The sequence below is a fragment of the Tetrao urogallus genome (assembly GCF_951394365.1).
Source record: "Tetrao urogallus genome assembly, chromosome: 14".
Lineage (NCBI taxonomy): Eukaryota > Metazoa > Chordata > Aves > Galliformes > Phasianidae > Tetrao > Tetrao urogallus.
Window position 1 is genome coordinate 17,385,325 of NC_136827.1, and position 13,811 is coordinate 17,399,135.

General features: G+C 51.5%; 1 protein-coding gene across 2 annotated transcripts in view; it reads right to left on the minus strand.

Annotated features, from left to right (window-relative positions):
• PPP2R2B (protein phosphatase 2 regulatory subunit Bbeta) overlaps positions 1-13,811 on the minus strand; it is a gene marked incomplete at both ends in the record, with an annotated part of 63,629 nt that overhangs the window by 13,001 nt on the left and 36,817 nt on the right. The window lies entirely within an intron of this gene.

Here is a 13,811-nt window from a genome sequence, read left to right on the forward strand (position 1 = left end):
CACATTACCCCATCTCTCCAGCATTCAGCAATTTGTAATGACACATGAACGCATTCCAAAGTTTGTTGTAATTCATTTACAACTTCTGGTGGCTGTGAACAGCCTTGGAAGCCCATTTCCCTGCAGATGGAACTGCAAAGACAAACCACAGGGACCAGAGGTGAACGAATGGGACCATGAGTGCAATGGGGGCTGAGGCACTGTATGGGAACGCTCCTCAGCAAAGCACTTTGTCCTCTGCATGGAGCCCTTCTGCATCAGCCTGCACGTGTGGGCAGCAGAAACTGTCGGGAAGGTTTTAACCATCTGTTACTAACATTAATAGAAGCACCAAAAAGCAAAGCAGAAAGGCCAGCCTGGTTCAGAGCCAGGCTAAGTGCAGCGGTGCTGGCTGCATCGCTGAGCACTGATAACACCTGTTCGGAATTTCACTCTTTTGGGGTTCATTTCAAGCTACCAAACAGATCCTGAGCTCCTTCAGACACACCTGTTATTTTCTGCTTGGCTGGATTTGAATTATTGCTTAAACATCATTCCCATTTTGCAACTGAAAAGATGGGGATGGGAAGCTTTCCTGCCTGTTTTCTTCCCCATGGAGTTATGGTAGGGGAAAAAAAAAAAAAGCAAAAAATGGGAGTGAGAGCCCAAGTGTGGGTGGCAGAGCAGCCTGCAGCCCCCCGTGCACTCACTGCACCCACTGGGTTCAGGCAGAGCCCCCAGCTGCACGGGCTGACGGCACCACTGCCCACAGGCGATACTGAGGGGCGCACAGAGCCTTCCTCACGCTTTTAGCCCAGGCTGCCCCACAGCTGCACCCAGGAGGATGTGATTCTGATGCTGCTGTTAATAACCAGCACTAGGAAGCGCTCTGCCCCAGCACCCACTGTAACCGTGCTGTAACCTCAGATCTGCTGGGTCGAAGGCGGAACTGCGAGGAGACACAGAGTTCTGTGCACCAGGGAAAGCTTTGCACAGAAACCGTGCTGCATGGGCCTCCAAAAAGAAATCAGCAGCACTTTGGTGAGCAAAGCATCCACCGGCACAGTGCCCTTGCGTCCGGTCCCCTCACTCAGTGGATGCCTCCTGCAGGCCAGGACAGCTGTTGGTATCTACAGCCCTGAAAAATCAGTCCAGAAGACATTTCCCTACATCCCCAGAGTAGATACATATCTCAGCTAAAACAAAACACACTCAAACACTGACAGACTTTGTGCTTGGAACCAGATGGGGTTCAGCAGCACCAGGTTAAGCCCTCATACAAGCCCAGGTTTTCACCGTTAATGTTTTCCAGCTGTCAGTGCCTTGGACACAACAGCTCAGGCAACATTTGCAACTGCAATGCTACTTTCCAACAACGTTTAGGCAACATTTTCTAACTCCTATGCTACTTTCTAGCACAGTATAGGCAACAGCTCCTTATTCTAAGGCTACATCCCAACCACACGCTGCTGCTAAAAGCCTTGTTTATCGGGAGGGCAGCAGCAGCCACAGCCCCGAGCAGCACAGCACCACCCGCAGCACTGAGGGCAGAGCAGCCCTGGGTGCAGAGCACAGGGCAGGAGAAGGCCCCGACTCCAGCAGAGCACAGCGCAGCGCAGGCGACCTCCAATGTGGTGAACATCACCACAGCCCCTCTGCCAACTCCACGCCGGTAGAAACGGCACCTGGAGAGCACAGGGACAGGGCTGAGCAGACGCCGCTGCAGCAGCACAGCTACGCAGCACAGAGCTGCGCCTCACACCAGGAGGCGTTTTTCCTTCTGAAACCCTTCCATCACCAGCTCTGGTTTTAGGTCACCGCATTTGTCAGTGCGTTGCAATAACTTCCCCTGCTGCACTGAGACATCCTCCAGACAGCGGCCGCTCGCAGCGCTGCCAGACTCAACCTGCAGCCTCCCCCCTCCTCAGCACAGCGCTGCGATCCAGGGTCTCGAGCGGCTTCTGCCCCAGCGCAGACGTCGTCCCGGACAAACCACCAGAAGCTGCTCAGAGGCGGGCAAAGGGCGGCTGAGACACTCGGCTCATCCCCGGCTCCTGCCTCGGCAGCGGGACCTCACTGGGGTCCGGTGGGCCGAGCCTGGGCTCTGCCCCAACACCCTCAGGCTGTAACAGCAGGCGGGCAGCAGCCGGGAGAGCATCTCCCAAGGGCGAAGGACGGAGCTTAGAGATGACGGCACAGCAGCGGAGCAGCGCTGGGTCCCACGCCAAACTTGCAGCCCCAGCACGGCGCACTGCGCGCTGCTGCCCGCCGCTCCCACCCCGCGCTCAGAGCAAACCGGCAATTATTCATTAAAATTCCTGTGCGCGCGCATTGAAATGATCAGTAATTGAAGTCCATTTCTCCTAAGGTTCCTATAGTAGTTTTGTGACAGTAAGAAGGAAAAATGCTTCTTTTTTTTTTTTTTTCCTGTTTCTATTTCCTTCATTGCCTCCTACACGCTCAGTGCCCCGAATGTGGAGAATTTAAAGAAAACTGTTTCCATGGAGACCCTCCCCTCCGAGCAGCACCAGCCCGCAGCTTTCCCTTCTGTGAGCATTAATGTTCCTTCACGCTTTCATGCTAAAAATATCGAGGGCTGGATTTGATTTTCACCCTAGCGATGTGGTTTTATCAGAAAAATAGAAAATGTATAATACACACACCCTGGTATGCACACGTGCTGCTGAATGGCAAGGTGCCCCTTCCCCTCTCCTATTGTGGGAGGAAGGCAACATTCCCCAGCAAAGGGACAACGAGTGGTTGTTAAATACTGATGAGAAAGCCAGGGGCTGCCCTGGTGCCCAGGGCCCACACACCCCATCCGTGCTCCCAGACACCCCCATAACCCCACACTGGGACAGCCCACATCCCCACCTCTCTCTGAACACCTCCTCCTGAAATCCCTGTGTTCCAAGGGGCAGAACTGTGTCTCCAAAGGTGCGGTGGGGCAGCTCTGCACATCATGCGTGCAATGCCTGCTGGCACAGCAGCACGGATGCAGCGGGTTGCAGCACCGCACGGCTGCCCCAGCACAGCAAACCGGGGCAAGATTCAAAGCCCAGGAAAGGTAGGAACAGCATCTCAGCTGAAGCACTTCTAGTGGATGACCAAATCTCTGCAGTACCTCATTACAAACACATCCTTGATGTGCTCCCAGCACTCACAGCCTGTCCCACTGCTTCAGCAGGGCAGGCAGTGCTGGTGGGAATGCGCAGCTCCATTGCTCGGACCCCATCAGCTCCAAACATTCGGCACACGATGGTATTTTCCCTCCACCCCCCTTTGCTCTGCAGCCTGGCAGCCACACAGCTTTCCTTTATCCTGCTTCTCTCCATCTGCATGGCAGGACCATGGCACACACATACATTTTTATAAACTTTCTTTCTCCATGAACCGAAGAGAAAACACTTTGGAGGCAGCAAGAGCATTACTGTAAGCATCATTATGATAAATTGGCTACACTGGAAGATTGTGAATAGCAGAGCTTATGTCTGAGATCCACAGATGAGTCAGGCACACAGCTGCAGTCAGTTGTTTCCAATCTAGCCAGGCCCAGAGCTGACATCTCCACGTCACCACACACAGCTACCCTGCAGCTCCACACCTTGCACAGCTCCTCTGCTCCACACAGCCATTGCAGACCCCACAAGTCCCCTTGTCCTGGTGCTGCTCAGCCCCAGGCAGTGCATGGCAGCCAGCAGCACCCCTGGGTCCTCCACGCCATGTGGGGGGCAGATGTGCCCACCCCACATCCCACTGCTGACACCACAGGCCAGCACTCCACCACTCCAACTGTAACTGAGGCATCCTCCCATAAAGTGACCCCAGATCCCTGTCCAAAAGCGACACAAACAGGTGCTCCTACTGCACTGGGACAAAGCGGAGCTTTGAGGGGGTCTCAGGACCCAGCGGGGCACTCAAACCCTGTGTTCTGTTGTTGGTAAGAATCACTTGGCCAATGGCAGCACACACAAAGCCTCCAAGCCTGCAAATGGTGATACATTGGAAGCACCATAAATAACAGCAAACCAGGCTGCCAAACGAAGAAGGGTTTAGATCGTTCAAATCCCATGCTATAAGATGTCAAATCCAGTTTAACACCGATAAGTGTGGGATAGAAACTCACCATCAGCACATCTCCCACCCAGGGCAGCCCCCCAGCACTGTGGGGACAGGGATGCCACAGGTCCTGCTCCTGCAGGAACACATTCACCTTTCACCACTACGGGACATGGAGAGGTAATGAAAAACTGAATGGTGCAGGGAGAGAAGCTCAGAACTCGGCCATATGCTGACGGCAGAGGCAGAGCATCAACTCTGCACCTGACTGCTGCATGGCACAGCACAACCCTGGAGCTCAGAAAGGGCTTTGAGGGCGCAGCCCCTGGGATTCCTCCGGACAAAGCAGTGCAGATATGGGCCTCCACTCCCAGAGGATTCTCAGCCATGAGCCCCATGGAAGCCTGTGGGCCTTGTCTCACTCAGGAAGTCGTGAGGCTTGCTGCTTTCACTGCTTAAAAGAGATTTCTTCAGTTATCCTTTTCATCTGCCTCTTAACAAGAAGGGCAGTGTGAGGTTTTCCCTTTACCTGCAATTCACCTGATGTCAGCTATGACAACTTTGTGCCACACATCAGAACTTTAAATACACATCTGAAGTTTTGAAGTAGAGTTGCAAAAGCACCAATGCAAAGCTTGCATACTGCACAGCTTTTTAACAGGAGCTCTGTCCTTCTTTCTGTTTCGTAAGTTTGTATTTACAAAAGAAAATAAATTGACCTGCTCAAAACAAAACACTCAGCCCCAAGCACATGTAGGCAAATGGTGCCTTCCCTCCACAGGTGTGACTGGCTGACAAATGGAGAACATTTCTGGGAGCAGAGCTTCTGTGACCCACACGTGACAAGGACTTTGTGTATGGAACCTGTGGCACAGTCCTGGCCAGTTCGTGGGCTTTGAGGCTGCACAGATCCCATTCACCTCTCCCAGTGATGGAACTGGGAAAGGCTCCCATAAGACAAAGCAGGGCTGCGGGTGGCTGGGAGCAGCAGGGGGTGAGCAGGACACGTCCTGCCTCCAGCACAGCCTGAGAGTTGCAGAGAGAACAGAGAAGAGGGCTCTTCCCGGGACCTGAATCTCCCACTAAATTCCTCTGCGACCTTCTGCCCTGCCTGTGGAAAACGCCAAGAGGAAACCAAACAAGAAGGGCACCAAGGCTTCTGGGCTACAAAAAAGATGGACTTAAAAGGAAAACTTAGGACACATGGTGGGCATGCAGGGATGTGCTCCTCCAACCTACGTGAACACAGCAAAGTTTGGCCGTGGGTCACTGGGGTTGGGCTGGGCAATCTGTCCTCCTGCAAGGTGTGGTGCCATGTGGTGAGAGCACAGAAGGGAGTGGGACAGCAGAGGTTCAGCGTGGATCTAATGACATGCAAAATCACACGTGATTGATTTGCATTGATTTTTCCCCACTGAGGGGAATGATAGGCTGGCAAACAAAAATCAATTCCACTGCATTAAGCCCAGTGAGAATCTCTTACTATCAGCATAATGCCCCACAACATTATTACACACCAACAAAGTGAAACACCACACTGTGCCCATCCGAGCCCTCACACTGCACCTCTGCAGGACTGCATCTCCAGCCCCTCCCCACAGCATGGCTTGGCTCAGGAGGGCTGGCAGGGTGCAGCACTCAGCAAGATGGGGACCATTTCCCAACAGCACAGTGCAATGCTGCTGAGATGGCAGCAGCTGCGAATCTTTCCCAAAATGGAATAAATCTCCTAGATTTAAATGCTAAAAATACCATCACATTCAAAATTTCTCTGCCCTTGTTACAGTGCAGAATAATTCAGTGCTGCCGACCCAAACTGAAGACATTTCCATCTGGCAGCTCCTCCAGAGCAGCTCTGCAGCTTCCCCCACCACAGTGCCTATTTCAAAGTGCTTACATGAAAGAATGTGAATTTACTTCTCTCCCACCATCCTCACAAGGCTGAGCGCACTGTAACCGCTCGATGCGGGCGCTCAGGAGGAGCCAGCCTCAGGAAGTGCTGAGCACCACGGTGCCCAACTCACCGCTCGCAGGCTCAGGGAGCCCTCACTGCCCACCTCCAGGGTGATCCTAAAATAAATCAGATGTAGACAGCACCTTAGCATTGATCAAGTCCTCTGCCCTTCTCACTTTAAAACCTCTAAAAGCTCCAAGGAATTCCAAGAACCATCTAAGCCTCGCAGACAGCTCCATCACCGTGGGATCGGGGCATCAAACCCTGGAGCACCTCTGGTTCGTGGCACACAGCAGGAAGCAGCCAAGGAAGTGATCTGGTTTCTAAACACCTCCTGAAAGCCCATGGGTCCCAGTGACACCACATTGCTGCAGTCTGAACAGCTGGTACCCCAACTCCCAGATATTACCAGTCCTTTAGGGATAGAACATCTTTACGCTCAGCAGAACTACAAAGATCTCTTTTCTAGCAGACTGTGTTGTGCTGATGACTACAGCAACCAGCTCTGATCATCATTACATACGTATTCTCCAGACAGTGCCTTGCAGGGCAAGGAAACCCCGATGCACGCGCAGCTCCGTCAGATCGCCATAGCAGCAGAAGGCTGGCTGTGCTGACAGCAGCACCGATGCTCTGCCAAGCGCTCAGCACGCCACGCATTCTGCCTTTCTGGTCATCTTGCCGAAGCCATCTGTCAGCTTATCACTAAAACCTATTGATTTTTTAAAAACTGTAATTAGAAGTACCCAAATGTCAGCTAAGTGAGTAAAATTTGGAAGCTGCGAGCTTTCCTCTCGTAGCCAGCAGCTGTTTTCAGCTTATGACTGAAATTTGTCACATTTTGCATTGATGTCACTTTCTGTTCTTCTACCATTACTCCCGTTTGATGCACAAGGAACAAGCAGTCAGGGTGAATGCTGAGAGCACGACATGCAGCAGCTCTCACAGACTTCCTCCTGCTGGGGGTTCAGGCAGGGCACTGTGACAGGGAGGTAAGGAACGGCAAATGCCGCTTGGCCGCCAGGATGCAGGGACAGCATAGGGGTCCAAACCCATGGGGAATGGGAAATCCAGCACAGAGTGTGCCTGATGGGAGGCAAACAGCAGCCCAGAGTGGCTGAGCCACCCCAGCATCCCTCTGCTCCAGAGGAACAGAGCAGAAACCACAGACCAGAGAGCACTGCATCGGAAAGAGCACACCTAGCATCCCAGTTCTGTACTTAGGAGAAAGTAAACACACTGAAGCCACACACAGACAGTCGCTGGCATTTGTGGCTTGGATTAGAATTTAATCAGCTACAGATGGATTAATCCAACATCTGGAGCAGTATCGAGGTGGAGGCACCAAGGAAGGGTTTCTCTCTGCTGGGCTCCAGCAGCACTGCAGCCCCTGCCAGGCTGCCCCACGGCCCAGCAGTGCCTCTGGGGGGCACAGCCCTTCTGGGAGCAATGGGCAGGCAGGGGAAGCCCAGCAGCCCTGCACTGGATCAGCCCCCAGCGCTCGGGTTAAAGCTCCACTTCTGGCTCCTTCAGTGCTTCTTTCCATGGAAGATGAGCACTGTGCCACCACTTGCAGTCTGCCCTGAAGGAGATCGCTTCAGGACAGTTTCCATGCAGTGTTTTAATTAAACTTTCCTTTCCTCATCTTGGCGTTAAGTTCATAAAACGAGGTTCTGAGTCTCTAAAATGAATTGCTTAAAAGTAATCTGTGAAGCAGCTGAAGACAGATTATAAATGAATTCATCTTCAGAACTTGGCATTTTGCTCACACTGGTTCACACTGTGTGCTGTACGCAGGGATGCTCAGCACCCCCCGCTGTAAGCACACAGGTCCCCACTGCAGGCACCGGCCCCACCAAGGCTGTCCAACATCAGCACAAAGCTGCAGCAGCTCGCCCAGCTCTGCACACACCGGGCAGAGCCCACAGCAGTGCTGCCAGGTGTGCTGCTAGTAAATAACAGAGAGCCAAAAGCAAACAGCACCAAACAAACCAAACGGCACCAAACCCCACCTGTTCTATGAGCTGTAAGTATCACAACAAATATTTTTTTTAAACCAGTCAGGGGTTTCTGTTTCAACAAACACACGCCTGCCTGTACTGCTCTTCTCCCAGCTCAGATAAGGATCTGATACACAGCTGAAATACCATCTCAAGTTTGCCCAGGAGAAGTTACAACCTTGCTTACTACCCTGCACAATAAATCACTTCACTCTGTATTTGAAATGGAGAGGCCACGGCCATGCTATTTCTAGGGCCTGTGGTGCTGTAGTAATAGGAATTCGTCTTTACTATTGCAGAACTAATATCCTTAAGCTTAATGATGCCAACTGTCAGCATCCCCTCCAGGCTGCTCATGGTCATCATCTGAAAGAAATAAACACAGCAGAACTTTGAGAAGCCCTCTGGTAGCACACAGACCTGGGCACCTGCTGGCTGCTCCCTGCCAAAGCCTTGCGTTACCACTAAAGCAGCCTGCTCTCCTTATCGTGAGCTGAGCGTGCAAACAGCTCAGTTTAAGAGCTGAAGGAAAAAATGCCCTCCAGAGCAGCCCATGGGGTTCAGCCAAGCACCTTCCTGCTGGATGTGTGGGCTCCATGGGAAGGGTGCAGAGGCAGGACAGAGCCCTGAGCACAGCCCCGCAGCCCTCCAGGGATGCCCACCAGTCTGTGGGGCAGCCCAGAGCACTGCTGCTGCAACGCCCTTCCAGCCACCAAACTCACTCCCTGCCCCCTTTGCCTTTCATTTTTAATTAACCATCCCTCCCTGGATTTTGTCCTCCTGGAAGGAAATTTCCATTTGGCTTTCGTTGTAGCCAATCTTTAGTGGCAACAGGCAGGCAAACAAACCTCGCTTGTTATTAGGGAATGAACTCCAGGATGTAAGAAGCTTCCAAATGGAAGTACGGACATTCATTAGACCAAACGAAAACCCTCTCTCGGTCAGATGGGATTTAATTAAGTTGATTCTGACAGGGAATTAAGGATCTTTGCTGGGAGCTCTGCTCCTGGTGGTGGGGGCTGTACCAACAGGTGATGCCCTGCCAAGGCAGCCAGCCATCCTCCCCAGCACCCCGCATCCCACAGACCCACTGACACTGGGGACAGCGGTGTGGACTGCACAAATTGTGCTGAGAAATTGCTACCCACTGCAATGGAAACCTGGGGATCACCAAATCCAGAACAGAAATCGCGCTGAGGGTTGTGAGCACGTGTTTGGGCTTCTTTCAGAAGGGGAAAAAGTGAAAATGCAAATTAACCTCAGCTGTTGGAAGAACACCCTGCAGAAATGAGACTCAGAATGGGTCACAAATCAAAAAAATAATAATAAAAAAAAAGCCACAACGCTCTGGGGACATTAAACTATTACACAGAGTTGTTATTTGGCTGATTTTCACACTTCATTAGCATATGCATAATTTAACAAGGGAACGTGCTGAGGGCTGGCAAGACATAAGAGCCACTTTCTCAGAACATGAACTGTAAATTGGGGCTGCCGCAGTTTGAATTTTTTTAATCATGGCAGAAAAGCAGCAGACACCAATTCCAGGCCCTGGGCAGAAGAGACCAATGTTCAGCAACTGAGCACCAAAGGACAGACAGACAGACAGACTGACAGCTCGCCCTGCAGCAAGGCTGGGACGGAGCGCAGCACATCCAGCTTCAGATGGCTCTGAGCTGCTTAGAAGCACTTTAAATAGAAATAGAGAAACGTAGGTGAAAATTACACAGCGAATCCATGCCTTTCTACCACAAGAAGTGTCTGTGTTCTGCCACTTCATGAGGAAATCAGGAAATCAGTTCACGTGTGCCAAGTGAACAGCCTGTGTCAGTGGGTCTGGCTACTCCAATGCACAGCTACTATTTTTTGCAACAGCAAAAAAACACTAGGAATAATTTCCCAGCCTGTAATTGTGGGAAGAGGGAACTAAATTTTTTCATGACAACATTTCCATCCAAACTTCTTAAATTAAAAGCAGAATTTCTCATCAGAATTTCCTCCCAGGCTGCCCAGCTTCCCATCTCAGCCCACCCCTGAATCGTGCCCAGCTCTGCAGCTCTGCTGCACAGCACAGCAATGTCAGCCCTGGGCACACACTGCTGTCCCGCTGCAGCCCAGCTCTGCACCAGCACAAACCATCCCTCTCGTGCCCCTGGAAGCTGCTGCCACTGCACTGAGCACTGACTGCACCTCAGGCAGGGCAGCATTACCTCCACTGCCTAATTGCTGCAGTAATTAATGAATTTTCTTTGGCCTGCCAGTCCCTGGGAGCATTGCTGCCGTAATCACAGGAAGAGAGAAAATCTGACTCACTGGCACTTGGGAAAGCTGGAGCTCACCCTGCTGCTGCTGCCCTGCTCCCCCACCCCAGCACCCCATCTCTTTGGGTGGGAGCATCCACTTGGCCTCAGCCATGGGGTGGAGGCGTTGCCCTATGGGGCACCGTGGATGGAAAGCTGCTCCCACAGCCACAGGCACCACCAGAGCTTACTGGGAGCTCTACATGGGAGATGGGGGCAGGAAACAAAAGGTCCACCTGTACCCAAGGCTGCTGCAGTTGGATGGAAAGGGAAACCCCAGGGCCAGCCACAGCACACGGGGCTCAAGGCCACCACCAGCCCTGCCCACAAAGCAGGCACGCTCTTCACTGCCACCCACAGCTCCTGGGTGCTGCACTGAGCTGAGGGCACAGCACGGAGAGGCTGCAAGCTGACAAGGGCCATCCAAAGGCAGAGACGAGCCTCTGTGGGAAACACCCAAAGGCATTGCTCCTTTTCCTCCCCAGACTGTGGCAGCAACATTCCCAACAACCATTCCAGGTCTAATTTCTCCAGATTTTAGCAGATGTTCTGTTCAGGAAACTGCAAGAGGATTTAGGATTTAAATAATGCCATGAGACCTGGGAGATGTTTCTTTACGTGACTAACTGACCGCAGCTGTTTGTTTTACAACAAGAATACTCAATGATCTGTGCACACAGGTTGATTCAGACCCTGCCTACCATAGCGGCTGATGTCACTCTGGCACACATCACTGGCATCTGAACTCCGACTGCAGGGCTGCGAGCCATGAAAGAAGTCCCCATGGCTCCCGAAGATGGGCTGTAAGCTGGGGCAGAGCCAGTCAGCAGGGAACCCCAGATCACAACGAGAGGAACCTGACAATGAGGAAAGCAAATTTCACAAGCAAAGCAGGCTTGGTGAAGCCCCACTTTCAGGGCATCCCTAGCACTCCAACTGCTGGCACTATTTTTGCACGGTGCATCCAATGTTTCCAATTTTTTTAACGCAATATTTGCTGCAAAGACAGCAGGATGACCTCCCCACTACCCCACAGCTCCACTGCCTGCACGGCCCATCCAGCGCCGCAGGGCTCAGCCCTCAGCCCCACAGCAGCTCCAACTGCTAATGAGCAAACAGGAGCCCAGGGGATGAGCACCTCTCGGGCAGAACGCAAGGCAAAAGCTGACTGTTTTAGCAAAGAGTCTCTACACATCAGTAGTATTTTTCCATTGCTGTACAGTGAATAAACTGGGGGGAAGAAAATAATATCCCTGTCATATCCTAAAGCTCCCTGACATTATTTACAGCTGAAATCCTGCTGTACTGAGATGCTGAGTGATGACTGGCATGTGAAACTCACGCTAACCAGAAGTGGATGTGACAAATACATCTTAACTGTCCAAATTGAACAGCTGATGGCAATACCTGTCATCATCCAGGTAACCACGCTGGCTGTGAGCGCTGCATTTCAATTGGTCCAACTGCCAGGAAGGGCAAATGTTAACAGATCCTTGAAAGGTTATCCTTACTCTGACTTTTAATGAAGGTACAAGAACTTTGTGACTGTGGAAGAATGGCTGGAGTTTCCCCATTGGAAGCAAAGACTTTAACCCCGGGATGGTACTTCATGTTGTTTTGTTTTGCTGCACATAAATAATCACCAGTGAGACTGCAGTACTTTGAAGTTGAACTTATGAGTACGAGCAAAGCTACAGTGAGGGTAATAAATTATGCAGAACTGTTTGTGCTGGGAATGGCAATGCTTCAAGATGATGCAAATAGGCACTTTCTGAACCTCTTCTAAAAACCCAGAGAAACCTTGGGACCAAACCATATGGCTCAAATCAGCCACCCATAGCAAGCTTAGTGCCTCAGCCAGTCAGTGAGGATTTGGGCAATTAGGTTATTAATGTGTTTATGCAAACACAGAGAAAAAGAGTTGGGGAAAGTCTCCTTGATTTCTCTCTACCAAACCTACTGAGCAGCACGGAGTAGAGAGAACATCAGTCCAGAATGAATTTAAGGGAGACAGAGCAGCTGACGCCGTGCCCACAGACAGCAGCATGCGGCGCTCAGAAAAGAGCACCGACAAACCAGCCCAGCAGGCAGCGACCCGCTGAGCAGCACTCAGCCGCCAGCCCTGCCCTGCCCTCACCTCCTGCTCCACACAGCCACTGAGCTCCCAGCCCAGCAACCCCTCAGCCTGGGCTTTGGGTCGGTCTGCGATCAGCTGAGAGCGTCCGTGCTCACACAGCGCCCTGCAAGGGAGCACAGCGTGCCCGTGTCTGCAGGAGGGGAAGGCGGCTCCTTCAGAGGGAGCTGCGTTTTACTAGGGGTCAACGGGAACAGGCACAACGATCCCTCGTGTCCTTGAAAGTCTACCAAATCTGCGGAGGAAATCTGCTGTATCGGTTACAGTTTATTATTATATATCCTTGGCTCAGGAACAGGAATATTTAATTACACTAATTGCTTCTGGTTGGGGAAGGGAGCCTTTACGCTTGGACAAAGCTGCCTATAAACCACTGCGCTTCTGCCGGTTCGGGCTGCGGGTCAGGTTTTACATGTTCTGAGAAGATTAACTTTACTCCTCGTGAAGAATTTAATTACAGGAAGTGATTAGCCGAGTGCTCCCAGTCAATACAACTGCAGCACGAACTCCAAAGGAGTGTGTTTTCTATTACATGGGTAGCCAAAGAATGGCGAAACTGTAGCAGGGCCATTTGGTTTAAGTGATACCAGCGAGCCCTGGGTCTCCACAGGAAAATTACAACATGCTGACTCAAGCAACATTCAGCAGGGCAGGAGAGGGGAAAACCAATAAGAAGGCAGCAGGAGACCGAAACTCCATTTTAAAATACAGAAATAACACCATTTTATAGGCATTTTATAGGCTTCTTGTTTTCTAATTGCAGTGCTGCAAAAATCAATGGCTTTTGGAAAGTAAAAGAAACGCACACAGCGAACTGCTGGAAACCCCACTAAGCCATAAACCAATGCTTAAGGTAAATATCAATATTGTTCTCCCCCCCCCCCCTTTTTTTTTTTTTTTTTTTTTTTTTTGAAGGGAGATGGGACAAAGAATAGACCTGCTTTGTCATTTTTCACTCTGGTTAGGAAATATAATCGCACGCATCTCATGACGGAGAAAACTCCGTAATTCAGCAGACCGAACACAGCAGCATCATTCGGAGGCTGGAAGGCTAGCAGCACAACAAAAGACAGCTCCAAGTCTAACCAAGTACCTTTGCATTCCCACCCTGGAGATAACCGAGTGCAGTGCCTACAACAAGCTGCCTTCCTGCTCGCTGCCATGCAGAGATTCTTAAATGGCACAAGGGAAGCGCAGCCCATTTCTCAAGATGGGGATGTCCAGGATGGGCTGCCTGGCAGCGTTCTGTGCAGCACAACAGAACAGCCCCACGGATCACCCTGCGCTCAGCTTTGGCAGCTGTGCAAGGAGAGCTGAAGGTGCAGCACATCCCAGAACCAATGCCACGTGGGTATCTGCCACCTGAACGGGACATTAACTTCACA